The sequence below is a fragment of the Hemiscyllium ocellatum genome, chromosome 19, assembly GCF_020745735.1.
Source record: "Hemiscyllium ocellatum isolate sHemOce1 chromosome 19, sHemOce1.pat.X.cur, whole genome shotgun sequence".
NCBI classification, from domain to species: Eukaryota; Metazoa; Chordata; class Chondrichthyes; order Orectolobiformes; family Hemiscylliidae; genus Hemiscyllium; species Hemiscyllium ocellatum.
The window spans coordinates 49,011,683-49,031,351 of record NC_083419.1 but is presented as its reverse complement, the minus strand read 5'-3'; positions in this window follow the sequence as shown (position 1 = coordinate 49,031,351).

The following is a 19,669-nucleotide window of genomic DNA, read 5'->3' as shown; positions in this document are numbered from 1 at the left end:
GTCTCCTCTATTTTAGGGAAATGAAGCATAGACTGAATGGTCACTTTGCAAAATACCTACATTCTGTCTGCAAAAAGATCCTGAGCTTCCAGTTGCCTGCCACTTCAACTAACCACCCTGTTCCCTACGAACACCTCTGACTCAGGTTTACTCCAGTGAAGCTCAGTACAAACTGGAAGAACAGCACCCCATTTTCCACTTGGGAACTCTACAGCCTTCTAGACTCAAAATCAAGTTCAAAGAATTGGTGCTTAAGGCACCTTCTCCCATGTCCTTACCCCTACCCCCACATGCCAGGCCTTGTTGTCACATTTGTCTCTTTGGGCTCTACCTCCACCTATTGTTTACTCTTACACCGTCCTTCCACCTGTATTTTGAATAAAAATTAACCTTTTTCCTAGCTACCGTCAATTCTGAAGAAGGGTCACTGAATTCAAAATGTTAACTCTGATTTCCCTCCACAGATGCTGCCAGATCAGTTGAGATTTTGCAGCAATTTCTGCATTTGTTTCTGAAGAAGAATGTTTTCTGAGCGAATGTTTTAGAATGTACTTTCTTATAAGCAGACAAATAAAACTTCTTATATAGATTTTTGTTAAGACAGCATCAGCTCCATATTCTTCAGGGAGTTCCCTGGCTTTCCCCTGTAACTCTGATGGAATTCTATTGGAGTTTCTTTAAGAAAATGTCTACTTGTTTAAATTTATTCCTGTTTATATAGACTTCCTGGTTTTAAAAATATAAAATTTTGGAAATCATGTGATATCCCAATGTTTGTTTTCATCAAGTAAAAATATATGGCATTGAAATTTGTTTTGACATCCTCTCATCAACGATTGAGATGATGGACCACACAACCAATAATCCATTTAAGTGAAGGCATCTTCATTTGGTGCAACTTTCCTGGTGGCTGGGAAGGCAAATTTTTGCAAAGCAACTTCAGCAATAAACTTCACTCTTTAAGTTGCCATGTGATGTTATTATTGTATAAGGTAATGGTTCTGTAAGGATTAATGTTGGTGATGAGCTCCACACAACCTTATGTCATACAGGTTTGTATGAGAATAAGGCTTAGGATTTCATAAAATGGAGACTTAAGGAGGTTAGAGGCTTCACTAGAAAGTGAAGCTTTTATGAGGAACGTTAAAAATTCCTACTGAACAAGGGGAAAGCTATAATTAAACAGCACTATAAAGGTTGAGAAGGTCAGAAGAAGAAACATAGTACTTACAATTTGTACTGAGCACTGTTGCGATTACAAAGTGAATATGACAAGGCACGTGGTAATTGGGAAATGAAAGGCTGTGGCAGTACTTTCAAGTCAATACACCAGGATGTTGTGAAGCAGAACTGAGGTAACAAATTGGATAAATTAAAAGTTAAACCAGATGCAGTTTAACAGAAAAAGATAGTTACAAGACCTTGAGACCACAGAAAGACAGGGAGTTGAATAATTTAACTTGTAAAAAGGAAGAATTAAAACGCAAGTACAAAGCTTTATCTGGGAAATTCATCAAAAAGGATTCACATTGTGTTTTAGATTGTGAAAGACAGGAACTCATCCACTTTACAAAAAGGCAGGAAACCTATGTTATGTCTACAGGAAGTGGGAAGCATCCATTTTAACTGCAAAAATATGGGAAATTCCAGTGAGTAAGTACAGTTGTACCATATTACAATTTAATACAAGTAAAAATTTTAAAAGAAGACAAATGAAATAGATAGCTATTCTTAGAAGTAAATGCTTTCAAGGGAAAGAAATTAGAGCAACATTGAGATTCTGTAGGCTTTAAAGCTTTGGTCTATTATGAACTAGCTAGTGGTAAGAATGGACAAGTCAGATCCCAAAGGGAAACCAGGCTTGATAGATTATAAGTTTGCTTTTTGTAATTTGGTTATCATAGTGACCAGTCACTGAACATATTCACATGGGGGTGACAAAGTAATTTTAATGTTGAAAAATCAAAGTTTACTACACAATAAAAAGGAAACAAAAATACTACCTATATTATACTTTATAAGAATTAGTTGAAAAAGTCTTAATAGAAACATCGGAAATAAAAAAAGGATTCTGGGTAATTCAAGATGGAGGATAGGAAAACATTGTGGCTGTAAGAGCTGTTCCTTTTTTTAAGGTGTTGGATGTGATTTCCTCAAATTCCAGCAGCGGCAATTACTGTTTCATATGCTGTGGCTTTGTTTTGGAAAGTTGGGGAAAAGATTTTTAAAATGGCAGTTTAAAAGGAGAAAGACAGACAAAAGGTAGTGACCAAATGGTCAATGAGGGAGAGAGAGAAAGAAACCTATGCTACTAACTGACACAGCATTGAATCTGCACAATAACTGTCTTTGCCTTTTGAGTTTGTGTATCTCTGGACATCGGAGTGCATCTAGGAAAAATGAACAAACAGCGAAATTCCCAGCTGACCTTGGAGGAACCTGTGAGAGAGAGAGCTCACAGCACAAGAACAGATAAGTGCATAGTTTTTAAGTGTAACCTTGCTATAAGTCTACAGTGTGGTGAGTAGAATGGGTTTATTGATTAAACCTTTAAAACATAAACCATAAGTACTAAGTTAGCCTGGGGCACTGCTTTTACCATCAAAAAGATGGTGATATTTTCTGTGTATGTACATTGCAAAGGAGCAAAGATGGCCTTTAGTAGAGTGATATGCTCTTCCTGTCGGGGATGTGGGAGTTTAGGGAGAGTTTCCATGTGACTGATGATTTTGTGTCTTTGGTTGCGAATCTTATCATATCACATGGATTGGGTGGATCAATAGGTAGAGGCAATAAGGAATTTGCAAGAGCTAGGGGGTGTGAAGGATGGCAGTTATAGGAAGGGAGAAAAGTGACAGATACAGTCAGGTAGATGGGTTACCTCCAGGAAAGGTAGGAGGGGTAGGTAGGTAGTGCAGAGGTCTTCTGTGACTATCCCCATTTCAAACAAGTATGAAAAATTTAGGGGAATGCAGCATGAACAGCCAAGTTTCTGGTGTTGAGACTGGCTCTAATGTAGAGGCATACATAGGGTTCCAAGAGATCAATTGTGATAGGGGAATCTCTAGTCAGAGGCACAGAGACATTTCTGCACCCAACAGCGAAAAATCAGAATTATGTGTGGCATCCTTGGTGTCAGGATCAAGGATATTTTAGAGAAGGTGCAGAATGTTCTCAAAGGGGAGAGGGACCAGCAGGAAGTTGTTGTACACATTGGAACTAACGACATAGGAAAGGAAAAGGATGAGATTCTGAAGGGAGAACATAGAAAGTTAAGCAGGAATTTTAAAAGGAGGTCCTTGAGGGTATAACGTCTGGATTAGACCCGGTGTTACGAGCTGGGGAGGATAGGAATAGGAGGATAGAGCACATAAATGTGTGGCTGAGGAGCTGGTGCAGGAGAGAAGGATTCTTATTTTTGAATCATTGGAATCTCTTCTGGTGTAGAGGTCACCAGTACAAATAGGACAGATTGCACCTGAACTAGAAGGGGACTAATATAGTGGCAGGCAGATTTGCTAGAGCTGCTTGAGAGGATTTAATCCTCTAAGGTGACGAGGAGGGGGAACTAAGGGAAATAGTGAGGAAAGATATCAATCTGAAACTGGTACAGTTAGGAAAAGGAGCAAGTCAAACAGTCAGACCAGGCAAGAACAAAGCAGAGAGCAAGGTGGGACTGATAAATTAAACTGCATTTACTTCAATGCAAAAGCCTAACAGGGAAGGCAGATGAACTCAGGCCATGGTTAGAAACATGGGACTGGGATATCATAGCAATTATAGAACTGTGGTTCAGGGATGGACAGGGCTGGCAGCTGAATGTTCCAGGATACAAATGCTATTGGAGGAATAGAAAGGGGGGGGAGGGGTAGCGTTTTGATAAGGGATAGCATTACAGCTGTACTTGGGGAGGATATTCCTGGGAATACATCAGGGAATTTATTTGGGTGGAACTGAGAAAAAAGGGATAGTCATCTTATTGGGATCGTATTATTGACCCTCTAATAGTCAACGAGAAATTGAGAAACAAATTTGGAAGGAGATTTCAGTTATCTGGAAGAATAATAGGGTGGTTATGGTAAGGGATTTTAACTTTCCATACATAGACGGGGATGCCATAGTGTTAAGGGTTTAGATGGAGAGGAATTTGTTAAGTGTGTACAAGAACATTTTTCGGATTCAGAATGTTAATGTACCTGCTAGAGAAGATGCAAAATTTATCCTAAGCTTGGGAAATAAGGCAGGGCAGGTGACTGAGGTGTCAATGGGGGAGCACTTTGGGGATAGCGACCATAATTCTATTAGATTTAAAATAGAGATTGAAAAGGACAGACCAGATCTAAAGTTAAAGTTCTAAATTGGAGGAAGGCTAATTTTGATGGTATTAGTTAAGAACTTTCAGAAGTTGATTGAGGGTAGATACTTGCAGGTAAAGGGACAGCTAGAAAATGAGAAGCCTTCAGAAATGTGATAGAGAGTCCAGAGACAGTACATTCCTGTTAAGGTGAAAGGAAAGTCTGGTAGGTATAGAGAATGCTGGATGACTAAAGAAATTGATGTTTTGGTCATGAAAAAGAAGCAAGTATATGCCAGAATAGATAGAAGAGATCGAATGAATCCTTGGAAGTGCATAAAGGTACTTAAGAGGGAAATCAGGAGGGCAAAAAAGGGACATGAGATAGCTTTAGCAAATAGAGTCAAGGAAGTTCCGAAGGGGTTTTATAAATAGATTAAGGACAAAAGGGTAACTAGGGAGAGAACAGGGCTACTCAAAGATCAGCAAGGCAGGCTATGTGTGGAGCCGCAGGAAATGGGGGAGATACTAAACAAGTATTTTGCATCGGTATTTAATGTGGAAAAGGACATGTAAGATACAGAATGTATGGAAATAGATGGCGACATCTTGAAAAATGTCCATATTACAGAGGTGGAAGTGTTGGATGTCTTGAAATGCATAAAAGTGGATAAATCCACAGGGCCTAATTAGGTGTACTCTTTAACTCTATGGGAAGCTGGGGAAGCGATTGCTGGACCCCCTGCTGAGATATGTGGATCATCAATAATCACAGGTAAGGTGCTGAAACATTGTAGGTTAGCTAACACGGTGCCACTATGTAAGAAAGGTAATAAGGACAAGCCAGTGAACTATAGACCAGTGAGCCTGACGTCTGTGATGGGCAAGTTGTTGAAGGGAATCCTGAGGACAGAATTTACAAGTATTTGGAAAGGCAAGGACTGATTAGGGATAGTCAACATGGCTTTGTGCATGAGAAATCATGTCTCACTAACTTGATTGAGTTTTTTGAAGAAGTAACAAAGAGGATTGATCAGGGCAGAGCAGTAGACGTGATATATAAGGACTTCCGTAAGGCAATCGACAAGGTTCCTCACGGGAAACTGGATAGCAAAGTTAGATCTCATGGAATTCAGGGAGAAATAGCCATTTGGATACAGAAGTGGCTTGAAGGTAGAAGACAGAGGGTGGTGGTGAAGGGTTGCTTTTTAGACTGGAGGCCTGTGACCAGTGGAGTGCCACAAGGATTGGTGCTCGGTCCACTGTTTTTTGTCATTTATATAAATGATTTGGATGTGAATTTAGGAGGTATACTTAGTAAGTTTGCAGATTACTCCAAAATTGGAGGTGTAGTGGACAGCAAAGAAGGTTACATCAGAGTACAACAGGATCTTGATCAGGTGGGCCAGTGGGCTGACGAGTGGCAGATGGAGTTTAATTCAGATAAATGTGAGGTGCTGCATTTTGGAAAAGCAAATCAGAGCAGGGCTTATACACTTAAAGATAAGGTCCTGGTGAGTGTTGCTGAACAAACAGACCTTGGAGTGCAGGTTCATAGCTCCTTGAAAGTAGAGTCACAGGTAAATAGGTTAGTGATCTTTTCCTTTATTGGTCAGAGTATTGAGTACAGGAGTTGGGAGGTCATGTTGAGCCTATACAGGACATTGATTATGCCACTTTTGGAGTATTGCATGCAATTCTGGTCTCCTTGCTATCGGAAGGATGTTGTGAAACTTGAAAGGGTTCTGAAACGATTTACAAGGATGTTGCCAGGGTTGGAGGATTTGAGCTACAGGGAGAGGCTGAATAGGCTAGGGCTGTTTTCCCTAGAGCATTGGAGGCTGAGGGGTGACCTTATAGAGGTTTATAAAATCATGAGGGGCATGGATAGGATAAATAGACAGGGTCTTTTCCCTGGGGTTGGGGAGTCCAGAACTAGAGGGCATAGGTTTGGGGTGAGAAGGGAAAGATACAAAAGGGACATAAAGGGCAACCTTTTCACACAGAGGGTGGTGCATGCATAGAATGAGCTGCCAGAGGAAGTAGTGGAGGCTGGTACAATTACAGTATTGAAAAGGCATCTGGATGAGTGTGTGAGTAGGAATGATTTAGAGGGATATGGGCCAAGTGCTGGCAAATAGTACTAGATTAGGTTAGGATATCTGGTCGAGTTGGACTAAAGGCTCTATTTCCATGCTGTACATCTCTAGGACTCTAAAGATTCAACCTTTTAATCGGCAATAAAATCCTTAAAGGTACTCAAACCTCAATGAAGGGACATCCTTTTCATCTATGGTTGGTATGGCTGTACTTCACTTCTTTCCACCAAACATTTGTACTCACTTGATGTTAACTTCTTCAGTTAACATTTCATCATGAGACCCTTAAACAAGCTGCCAACACAGCTCATTTATTCCTTAACATGGATTCCTTAAACACCTCTTCCATATCCTTCTGTTTCTGGAGATTTTCTCCATTTGGTATTAAAATAATCAAGACTTCTTTCCTCTTCTCTGGCAAGTTTGGAGAGTGCTGAACTACATTGCTGCTCTTACATCTTTTATCTTTCTTCCCTTAATTTTTAATCTGAAATAAACCTGTGCTCTCACTGACCTCTGAAATGGTTCCCTTTATCTAAAAAAAACACTTTTTGTGCCTGTCTCCCTGTGTCATAGGGCACTGTATTGCTACACAACAACCAGATATATTTGGTTTTGTAAAATTCTGCACTGTTTACCTCAAGGGGCTTTTTGTTTACCAGACATTCCTGCTACACTCACAGAACCTAAAATGAATCTCAGTCTTCCCCCTCTTAACTCAAACACTATACAAATATAAATCAGACTTTAGGCTCTACGTGAATGTTAATGTTAGAACCCTAGTATCCAAATATTAGTAACAACATCTGATCAATCTTCATCATAAATGTAAGAAGAATTGACTAGGAAAACAAGGCAGAAGATATAATATCTTTGAGACTTAATATCAGAGATGGGCCAAGTAGAACACAAAAGTGAACATTTGAAGTAAACAGTTTTTAAGACACAGAATTGCTTCAAAAGTAAACACGAAATCACAAAATGAACAAGTAAATGCACTTCTGTATTCAAATCGGACCTAAAGCTAATCACCTTATAAACCATCAAACATGAGTCTTTAACTGTTTACTTGTTGTGACTTTAAAAGACACACCGAGAAAGGTTAACTCTTCAGGCCTTTCAAAAGAAAATAGTACTTACTGTACTGAAAACTTGATTTTTTTTTTCTTTGGTGAATTTCTGCAGATATCCTCAGACAGCACCTTCCAAACCCACAACCTCTTCCATCTAGAAAGAGGAGGGCAACAGATATATGGGAACACCGCCACCTTTAAATTCCCCGCCAAGTCACATGCCATCCTGACTTGGAAATATATCACCATTCCTTCACTGTCGCTGGGTCAAAAACTTGGAATTCCCTCCCTAGTGCCATTGTGGGTCAACCCACAGCAGGTGGACTGCAGCGGTTCAAGAAGTCAGCTCACCACCATAAAGAAAGGATGGGTAATAAATGCTGGCCAGACAGAGATACCCACATCCCACTAAAAATGAACAAATAAATAAAAACTTAAGTTAGAAAAATACTCAACTGTCTCACATGTGCAAGAGTTCATACAGGAACAGATATTACAAATGGGAGGCTAGTGTCACAGATGAGAAGTAGAGATGAATTGAATTATTTTCATAGCCTCTTCATGCTCTGTTGTGGTATCAATGTAACAGATTAATATGACACATTTGCTAATTATTCCTCCTGTTGACCATGCACTACATAATGCACTTCATTGAATTTTTTGATTTGATAAGGTGCATTGAATTTTGCTTATGAAAGGTTCTCAGAGACAGATAATAGTACTAACAGTATCTGGCAAAAAAACTTTAACTTTCGCCTTTTTATCTGCTATAGTTTTCAATACTTTTTTTTCATCACTTCTCAAATTTTGCTTTTAGCCAATTCACCCATTTTGGTTAGTTTTTTTTTGGAAACTTGACATATAGATAGAAGCTTAGTCTCTGATATTTGGTTTAAATTTTTTTCTTAATTTAAGGAGTCATCTCATCTCTTGTCTGGAAATCAATTCACAGAAGCACAGAATTTTTATGGCATGGAAAGAAGCCAAAGATTTACAAGAATGTTGCTAGGGTGGAAGATTTGGTTATAGGGAGAGGTTGAATAGGGTAGGGCTGTTTTCATCGGAGGCTGAGGGGTGACCTCACAGTGGTTTATAAAATCATGAGGGCCATGGATAGAATAAATAGACAAAGTCTTTTCCCTGGGGTGGGGGAGTTCAGAACTAGAGGGCATCGGTTTTGGGTGAGGGGGGAAATATATAAAAGAGATTTTAGGGTCAACGTTTTCACACAGAAGATGGTATGTGTATGGAATGAGCTGCCAGAGGAAGTGGTGAAGGTTAGTACAATTGCAACATTTAAGAGGCATCTGGATGGGCACATGAATAGGAAGGGTTTGGAGGGATATGGGCCAGGTGCTGGCAGGTGGGACTGGATTAAGTTGGGATATTTGGTCAACATGGATGGGTTGGACCGAAGGATCTGTTTCCATGCTGTACATCTCTATGACTCTATGACTCACTCTATTTGATCCATTGCACCTGTACTGACTCAACTACTTTGTGCCAATCTCCTTCCTTTTGCTCATATTCCTGCAAACCATTTCTATCATCCAATGCCCTCCTGAATGTGTCAATTGACCCTACCTCCACTATATTTCTGGCAATACATTTCCTACTCCGACTATTCACTGTGTGATAAATGGTTTTTCTTACATTACCCTTGCTTCTTTTGCACATCACTTTCAATCCTTGCTGTCTTATTCTTTTTGCTTTTAGAAGCAGGAACAGGTTATCCCTATCTACTCTATGCAGCCCCTTTACAGTTTTGAAAACCTCTATCCAATCTCCTCTCAGCCTTTATCTTGCCAAGAAGAACAGCCCCAATTTCTTCACTCTATCCTCATAACTGAAGTTTTTCCTCCTGGAACTGTGTTTGCAAATCATATTTGCACTGTCTCCAATGCATTCAATGTATTTCCTATGATGTGGCACTCACAACTGTACACAATACTCCTGATGAGATTTAATAAATGTCTTGCACAAATTCAACATCTTCTCCTTGCTCTTGGATTCTGTGCCACTAATAAAAATAACACTTTATACTTTGTTAACTGCTGTCTTCACCTGTCCTACCATCTTCAATGATCCATGCACATATACTCAGGTGCCTGTGCTCCTGCAACCCTTTTTAGAATTGTTCCCCCCGTTAATATTGTCTTTCAAAGTGCATTACATCACACTTCTCTGCTTTGAATCCCATTTGCCCACCCACTCAACCAATTTATCAATCTTTTGGATTGCTTAATGTCCTCATAGTATACAATTCTTCCAAGTCTTGTGTCATCTGTAAACGTTGAAATTCTCCCACCCTTTTCCATGTGATTACCAATTCTAACACAAATAATTGTTCTTGAAATTTCCCCACCACTGAAGTTAAACTAACTGGTCTGTAATTGCTGTGATTATCCTTACAACCCTTCTTGACCAATGCCATGATGTGTACAATTCTCCAGTTTTGTGGCATTTACCTCAAGTCCAATGAAGACTAAAAGATTACTGCCAATGCCCCTACAATTCTTACCCTGATTTCCTTCAAAATCCTTGGATGCATGTAATCCAGTCCCATTGCCTTGTCAACTTTAAATTAATTTTGAATCCTTCTATAACAGTGTTTCTTCCTCTGTCATCGTACCATGTCATCCTGCTCCTTTGTAAAGACAGGTACAAAGTCTTCATTTAAAGCCTCAGCTATGTCCCTTGTCACACTGTGTAAATCCTCTTTTTTGGTCTTGATTGGCCCTATTCCTCCTTTAATGACACTCTTACTATTAACACATCTTTGTGATTTCCCTGTATGTTTGCTGCTAGTCTTCCCTTCTCACAATTCCCCTTTGCTTCTCTTACTTGCTTGCTTACTTCATTCCTAAACCTATCGCATTCCTGTTGATTCTAAATACACCTGCCAATAAATAGTACACTTTTTCTTTATAATGTTAATTTTGTTTACTTCCATTTTCATCCAGGGACTCTGGATTGGTTTGTCTTGCCTTTTCTGTTAGAGGGAATATACCTTGACTGTATCCAAACTTCGTGATCTTTGAAGGTGGCCCAGTTTTCAGATACTTTTTTTTTCTGCCAACCTTTTATTTCAATCAATCCTGCTCAGCTCTGATCTTTCCCTAGAGTCAGCACTTGTCCAATTGATTTTTCTTGCTCTGGATTGCTGTGTGTGTTGCTCCAAGATCAGCCTGAATGTTATGATACAATGATCATTGTCTTCTATATTCCCCACTAGCACTTAATCCATCTGGTCCACCAGATCTAACAATGCATCCTTCTTTTTTGGACTAGACACATACTACAGTAGAAAATGTTTCTAAACATGCACTGCTTCCCCTTACTTTACTGGTATCCCAATCTCAATTTGGGTAATTGAAGTTCACCTTTATTGTCAGTTCAAACGGACAGAATCTGATGGATTCATTAGGGTTATCCCAAATGCCAAACAGTGACAAGGGATCACTTTATCCCAATCATGAAGACATTCTTTACAATTAACTCAAATTATATCTCAAATGCTTGATGCCTTTACAATGCAACTTGAGACTGTGCATAAGGTGGAGATGTAACTAGTTTTATTCTCAAACTATTAATTATGCCTTTGAGTATGCAAATATTTTGTATTCTCTTCTGTAATTCATATCTTGTAAAAAAAATTGAATTAACTTCTCCACTTTCATTTTTGCCTTTTTGTTCCCAAAGACAGTACCAAGAAAATCTCTAATTGCAACATCATAATTTTTAAACAATGATTCCCTGTCCTGGTTTGAGTTAGGGGTCATACTGACCTTATTTTAGTCCCCACAATACAATACTTGAAAAGCAGATATTGGACTTAGTGACACAATTTCAGTTGAGAGCCACCACCTGATATATGTTATGAAGATGTGAGTGTACTTTAAGAGAGTTAAAAGCAGCAAACTATGGGACACAGCACCAAGTGTTCTCACTAAGGTAACAATGTAACACTTGATTGAACAACTCAATTATCTTGTTGTCTGGAGACAAAACCAAATTCGAATTCAGCTAATCAGTTTAAATTATTCCCTGAAAAAAATACCAGTTTCCAAGCAAGTTTGAATTGAGTATATTGACAATCTTAAAAGCCAATGACACAATCCGATGCACCAGGGTATAAGACTGGGGGAAAATTGAGCAGTTAGGAGGAAAACTGCTTGAAAAAAAAAGCTCTCTTAAAAGTACCTTTTTCATCAGTAACCTGTGATGCAGAAATTCCTAAGAAGAAAAGAAGACACAGCAAGATCCAAATAGAAGAACCGAAAGCTGCCTGGTTTTGAGATAAGAAGTATTGTTTTGCAAACTCTTAATTCGGGAGTTTTATCGGACTAGTATTATAGAAGAGAAGGTAACAGATATGTTAGAGTAAGGTATTGTAAATAATTTTTAGTTAATTCTTCTCTGTTATATTTCATTTCTTAAAGTTGTTAATTTTTACTTTAAATAGTTCCTGGCTACTCAAATTTTTCCAGATTACTGCATGGATAAATCTTTTCTGTGTTGCTGGTTTTAGATTAAGCAGGAGGCTTTGTCCTGTGTTGTTTGGGGGGTCAGGTCTATGATTTGAACTAGTTCAGACAGATTTGAATTGATTTGGGGGTACGAAAAATCCCAGCAGATGTAAACACTTGCAGCTTAGTGTCCTATATCTTTAAGTAAAATTAGGTGAGACAATTTGTTTACTTCTTGTGACTTGTCATTAATTAAATTAAAAGTGAGAGAAATGGCTCTTAAAATTGCTAAAGAGTTCTGGGATTTGAAGATGATTCTCAAAATTTGTCAAGCAAGTTTAGAAGGAAAGAAAAAGGCCATACTTTCAAAATTAGCAAGTAAGTTTAACCAAGGACAAAAGTAAGCCCAAGAAATTGTCAGGGAGTTATTCAAACACTTAGATGTACCTGAGAAACAGACAAGTGCAGTAGAGATAGAAAAACTTAAATTACAATTGATGAAAATGGAGTTAGAAGATAAACAAAGAGAGAGAGAAAAGAGAAAGAGAGAGAAGAGTGAGAGAAGGTTCTTAGCTGAGCAAAGAGAGTGAGTAGAAAGGGAGAGACAAAAATAGAGAAAATTTGAATTTGATAACTTGCGACTTAGTCAGCAAAGTCAAGTTAACAGGATGGCGATTAAAAGAGACGGTTGTGATATATATAAATATGTCAAAACACTGCCACATTTTGATGAGAAAGATGTTGCAGCCTTCTTTATTTCATTTGAAAAATTGGTGAGGCAGATGGAGTGGTCCGAGGATTTATGAGTAATGCTAGTTCATACTAAACTGGTAAGCAGAGCTAGTGGGATATTTGTGCACTGCCAGATATGGGGCCAAGAGATTATGAAGAGGTTAAACAGGCTATTTTAGGTGCTTATGAATTGGTACAAGAATCATATAGGCAGCAGTTCAGAAACACAAAGAAAGAACCAAGTCAGACTTATGTTGAGCTCAAAAGAATTAAACAAAGTCATTTTGATCGATGGGTGCATGCTTTGAAAGTAGGACATTTGAGGCTCTAAGGGAGATTATTCTGCTGGAGGAGTTTAAAAACTCACTTCAGAGATGGTAAGAATTCACGTGGAAGAACAGAAAGTTCTGGAAGTGAGAAGGGCAGCAGAATTAGCAGATTGAGTACATGTTGGTGCATAAGACAAGCTTCTGTCTAGAATTTCATTCTTTGAGGGAGAGAAATTGAGAGAAGGGGAGATCCTACATCACTAAACCAAGAGTAGAGAGCAATGGTAAGATTTTACCAAAGGATAAAAATGAAGCCCAAGAGGGTGGATAGGGGATGAAAAGCCTCAGGTGTTTTCACTGTAATGGAGCGGGACACAGAAAATTACAGTGCTGGTGGTTTCAGAAGGACACTGGGAAAAGCTGTTTTCACTGCCAGAAGGTGGTTCACATAAAGACATAGTGCTGGTCGTTAGAGAAAGGCACTGTGGGAAAAGAAGTTCAGCCAATGGCATGAGTGAAGGTGGTAAAGGAGACCCCAAGAATTGCTGAGGAACTGCAGGAGAGTGCACAGCCTAGGCAGGGGCTGGGTATGGAGTTAGTATCTGATCTCTACAAAAGAATTTGCCTCTGTAGGTAAAGTTTACTCAGAAAGAGCAGGGGGAGAAGGACAAGAAGTTATAATTTTGAGAGATACAGGATCTAACCAGTCGCTGATAATAAGAGATAAGCAAATATGCACTCTTTCTGATCTGTTACTTGAAAATGTGGTAATTTGTGGGATAGATAGATAGAAATTTAGTGTTCCCCTATGTAAGATCAGGATGTAGTGCCAATTTAAGACTTGGGAAGTTACAGCTGAAGTGACTGTAAGTTCCAGGAATTCAGTTTGTCCTTGGGAATGATTTGGCAGGATCCAAAGTGGAAGTGACACCCCTTGTTGTGGAGAAGCCCAAGGAAGACCAAGAAACTGAGGAGTTAAAACAGAAATATCCTGGTATTTTCCTAGACTGTGTGGTAATGAGATCCCACAATCATATGTCACAGCACAAAGTAAAGAGAAAGATGAAGAAGTTGAAGTTCAGTTAACAGATATCCTATTTGACATAATGGTGCAGGAAATACTTGAACAGGCAGAGGGTCAGACAGAAATGTTTAGTCCTGCAAGGCTTAGAGACTTGCAACAGCAAGAGAAGATAATAAACTATATATATGTGGATGTATACTCTGAAAAGGAGGCAGAGAACATTTCTGAGGGTTATTATTTGAAAGAAGATCAAATCCTAAGGTGGAAATAGAGACCATGGCAGGTTAGTGCAGAGGAGAAATGGGCCAAAGTGCATCAGATTGTGTTGCCGGTAGCATACAGACAGGAGGAGTTACGGGTAGCACATGTACTACCTGTAGGAGGTCACCTAGGGGTATGAAAGACTCAGGCTAAAGGTACAAAAACATTTTTATTGGCCTAGAATTCACAAGGATGTGGTTAACGTTTGCTGTACGTGTCATACATGCCAAATGGTAGGTAAGCCACAGATGGCAATAAAACCAGCAGCTTTATTGCTAATTCCTGCATTTGAAGAACCTTTCACGCGGGTTATAATTGATTGTGTAGGTCCCCTCCCAAGACTAAAAATGGGAACTTGTTGAGCATAATGGATGCGTCTACCAGATTTCTGGAGGCAATTCCCTTATGGAGTATCAAGGCAAAAAGGGCAGGACAGGAATTAGTAGCTTTCTTCACATGGTATGGACTACCCAGAGAGATTCAGTTGGACCAAGGGTCAAATTTTACTGCTAGGCTATTTAAGGAGGTTATGGATAGCTTAGATATACAGTCATTTAAATCCAGTGCGTATCATCCTGAATCCCAGGGAGCTTTAGAAAGGTGGCACCAGACCTTGAAGACAATGTTGAGAGCTTCCTGTCAGGATTGCCAAAATGATTGGGATAAAGGTATCCCATTTGTATTGTTTGCCATAAGAGATGCCCCAAATGAATTTATTCAGTTTACTCCCTTTGAGTTAATATTCGGTCATGAAATGAGAGGCCCTTTGAAATGAATTAAAGAAAAACTGACAGAATCAAAGTCAGAGGTCTCACACTTAGTTTAATATCTCCCTCACCTCCAATATATAATCTAACTAGGTGAGTTGGATAAACAGCACCTAAAGCATAGAATGAAGCAGATGGCAGAAAAAAGCTATGAGACCCGGATGTTTTCTTGAAGGGATAATGTGTTAGTACTGTTACCAATGATAGGAGATCCCTTCAAAGCCAGGTTTAGTGGTTACTATCAAATTGAGAAAAAGTTGAGTCCGGAAACTATTTAGTAAAGATGTCAGATGGAAAAAAAAGGTATCGAGTATGTCATGTGAACATGTTGAAACCGTTTTATATGAGAAAGAAAGAACTGGAGAAACAGGTGTTAGTTACTGCCCCACAGAGTGAGGAAACAAATCTAGGCGATATGGATTTTGAGGTGCCCCAAAATAGATTTTAAAAAAATGAAGTAGTCCTTGAGGACTGGGATAGGTTCGTAAACTATCTGTCTCAGGAGCATAGAACGCAGTTGGAAGATTATTTACTGCAGTACAAAGACATATGCAAGAATCAGATGGGGAGGACTAATGCTGTTGTGCATGAAGTAGATGAAGGGAACACTGCTCCGATAAAACAACACACCTATAGGCTTAATCCTTTCAAAGCCAGACAGGTCTAGGAGGAGGTGGAGGGCATGCTCGACGAGGACATCATCAAACCAAGCCAGAGCGAGTGGAGTTCGCCGATCGTCTTACTTTCCAAACTGGACAGGACCCATCTATTCTGTGTGGATTATCAGAAGATTAATGCCATTACAAAATGTGACTCCTATCCAATTTCTAGATTGAAGAACTGTATCTAAAAAGTCAGACTAGCCAGTTATATCACCAAGTTAGAGTTAATGCATGGTTATTGGCAGATACCCTTATCAGAGTTGGTGAAAGACATTTCAGCATTTGTAATCCCAAATGGCTTATACCAATTTAAAGTGATGCCTTTTGGAATGAAGAACGTGCCTGCCACATTCCAAAGACTCATGAACAGAATTGTGGTTGGGTGATCTTTACTAAGTCCTGGAAAGATCACATGGTACAGTTGGCAGAACTCTTTGAACAACTATGAGAAGCTAGTAATAAACTTAAATAAAACTGGATTCGCGAAAGCAGAGGTGACATTCTTGAGACATAACATCAGTCATTGAAGATTGAGCCCATGGAACACAAAGACGAAGGACATCGAGGAATTTCCATGACCAACCTCAAAGAAAGAGGTGCTTCGATTCTTAGGACTCAGCGGACTTTATCGGAAATTTGTTCCAAACTTCAGACTATTAACCGATTTCCTGAAGAAGAACAAAGTTTCAGTGGACAGAACCATGCCAGGAGGCATTCGACCATTTGAAATCAATATTAAGTACCAAACCAGTTTTAGCGACACCAAACTTTTCAAATCTTTTTAAGTCACCATCAATGCTAATGACATTGGAGTTGGATCTGTACTCCTACAGGAAGATGAAAATGAGATTGAACTGCCGGTTGGTTACTTTTTGAAGAAGGTCAACACCCACCAGAGGAAATACCCCACAATCAAAAAGGAACTACTGAGTTTGGTACCGGCCTTACAACATTTTAATGTATATGTCACAAACAGTGTGTCAGAGACAGTTGTGTATACTGACCACAATATGCTTACATTCTTCGAATATTTTAAAGATAAGAATATGAGTCTATTTCATTGGAGTCTTATGTTACAGACTTTTAATTTAAAAATCATACATGTTGCAGGTCAGAAGAATGTAATCGCAGATGCGTTATCGCAGACGTAACTGAGTTTAGATGAGATTTGACTTTATTTAAAGTTAAATATATACAGGTAAATGGGAAGAAGTTGAAGTGAACTTATATTCAAGTTATCTGTATGATAGTGTAATGTGTTTAAAAAGTAGGGAAAAGAAGAAACCAACTTTTCATTACGATGGTTTATTTTTTCTTAAGAGGGAGTGTTATGAAGATGTGAGTGTACTTTAAGAGAGTTAAAAGCAGCAGAACAGGACACAGCACCAAGTGTTCTCACTAAGGTAACAATGTAACACTTGGTTGAACAATTCGATTAGCTCATTGCCTGGAGACAAAAATAAATTTGAATTTGGCTAATCAGTTTAAATTATTTCCCGAAAAAATACCAACTTCCAAGCAAGTTTGAATTGAATATATTGACAATCTTAAAAGCCATTGACACAATCCGATGCACTAGAGTACAAGACAGAGGGAAAATTGCACAGTTGGGAGGAAAACTGCCAAGCCCCTGCAGATAACAGCCTACTTGAAAAAATAGCTCTCTTAAAAGTACCTTTTTGATCAGTAAGCTGTGATGCAGAATATCCTAAGAAGAAGAAAAGACGACACAGGAAGATCCAAATATAAGAATCAAAAGCTGTCTGGTTTTGAGATAAGAAGTATTGTTTTGTAAATCTTAATTGAGAGTTTTATTGGACTAGTATTATAGAAGGGAAGGTAACAGATATTGTGGGCGGCACGGTGGCACAGTGGTTAGCACTGCTGCCTCACAGCGCCTGTAGATCCGGGTTCAATTCCCGACTCAGGCGACTGACTGTGTGGAGTTTGCACGTTCTCCCGTGTCTGCGTGGGTTTCCTCCGGGTGCTCCGGTTTCCTCCCACAGTCCAAAGATGTGCGGGTCAGGTGAATCGGCCAAGCTAAATTGCCCGTAGTGTTAGGTAAGGGGTAAATGTAGGGGTATGGGTGGGTTGCGCTTCGGCGGGTCGGTGTGGACTTGTTGGGCCGAAGGGCCTGTTTCCACACTGTAAGTCTAATCTAAATCTAATCTAATAGGTTAGAGTAAGGAATTGTAAATAATTGTTAGTTAATTATTCTCTGTTATACTTTAAGAAATAAAGTTGTTAATTTTTACTTTAAATAGCTCTTGGCCACTCGAAGTTTTACAAATTACTGCATGGGATAAATCTTTTCTGTGTTGTTGGTTTTAAATTAAGCAGGAGGGTTTGCCCCATGTCATAACACATGTATGGCATGTCTAGCAAAATCTAACCACAACCTTATGCAATACTGACCAATAGAAATTTTTGAATCAAAATATTGTTAGAATTGTATTAAGAGATGTTGTATAACTATAGCCTTGCATAGATTTGGTAAGACTTTCCTATTTTTATATTCTATACCCTTAGAAATAAAGAGCTGAAAATGTGTTGCTGGTTAAAGCACAGCAGGTCAGGCAGAATCCAAGGAACAGGAAATTCGACGTTTCGGGCCAGAGCCCGTCATCAGGAATGAGGAGTCCAAGGACCTGCATGTCCCCGGTGGAGTGGGAGGGAGAGTTAAAGTGTTGAGCCACGGGGTGGTTGGGTTGGTTGGTCATGCAGGTCCTTGGACTCCTCCATCGCCAGAACATAACAACACGACGGTTGGAGGAAGAGCGCCTCGTCTTCTGCCTGGGAACCCTCCAACCACAAGGGATGAACTCAGATTTCTCCAGTTTCCTCATTTCCCCTCCCCCAACCTTGTCTCAATCGATTCCCTTGAACTCAGCACCGCCCTCCTAACCTGCAATCCTCTTCCTGACCTCTCCGCCCCCACCCCACTCCGGCCTATCACCCTCACCTTGACCTCCTTCCACCTATCACATCTCCATCGCCCCTCCCCCAAGTCCCTCCTCCCTACCTTTTATCTTAGCCTGCCTGGCACCCTCTCCTCATTCCTGATGAAGGGCTCTGGCCCGAAACGTCGAACTTCCTGTTCCTTGGATGCTGCCTGACCTGCTGTGCTTTAACCAGCAACACATTTTCAGCTCTGATCTCCAGCATCTGCAGACCTCACTTTTTACCCTTAGAAATAAAGGCCAACATTCCATTTGACTTCCACATCATTTGCTGAACTTGTACGTTAGCATCTTTGATACTTAACACATATCTAATAAAGTCTTTACCATGATTTCCCTCACATTCTCAAAATCTTTTTATAACTTCAGTGATCAAAACCATTGATCATATAGCATTTCTTTCCTTTACCTACTGTAACTTTGAAGTCCTAACATCTTCTGGCCACTTCAATGTCACAGCTATCTTTTCAAATGAGGTGAAATACCTTTCAATCTCATCCACTGGAAATTTAGACACTAAAAACAGATTTCTAGTTAAATCAAATCCCTCATTCGAATCATAATCATTCTCTGAGTTCTTCCTTTATTATAAACTTTTCTCTCGACAAGCTCTTCCTTAGTTTCCATTTCACTTTTTTCCTTCTCGCTGTCCATTTTTCTTCTCTTCTTTTTTTCCCTCGCATTCACTTTTATTATTATTTCCAACTAAATAACGGCTAATTCTAGTGATGATTAGATTAGATTAGATTAGATTCCCTACAGTGTGGAAACAGGCCCTACAGCCCAACAAGTCCACACCGACCCTCCGAAGAGCAACCACCTAGACCCATTCCCCTACATTTACGCCTGACTAATGCACCTAACACTACGGGCAATTTAGCATGGCCAATTCATCTAACCTACACATCTTTGGAATGTGGGATGAAACTGGAGCACCGAGGAAACCCACGCAGACACAGGGAGAATGTGCAAAGCCTACACAGACAGTTGCCCGAGGCGGGATTTGAACCCAGGCCCCTGGCGCTGTGAGGCAGCAGTGCTAACCACTGGGCCACCGTG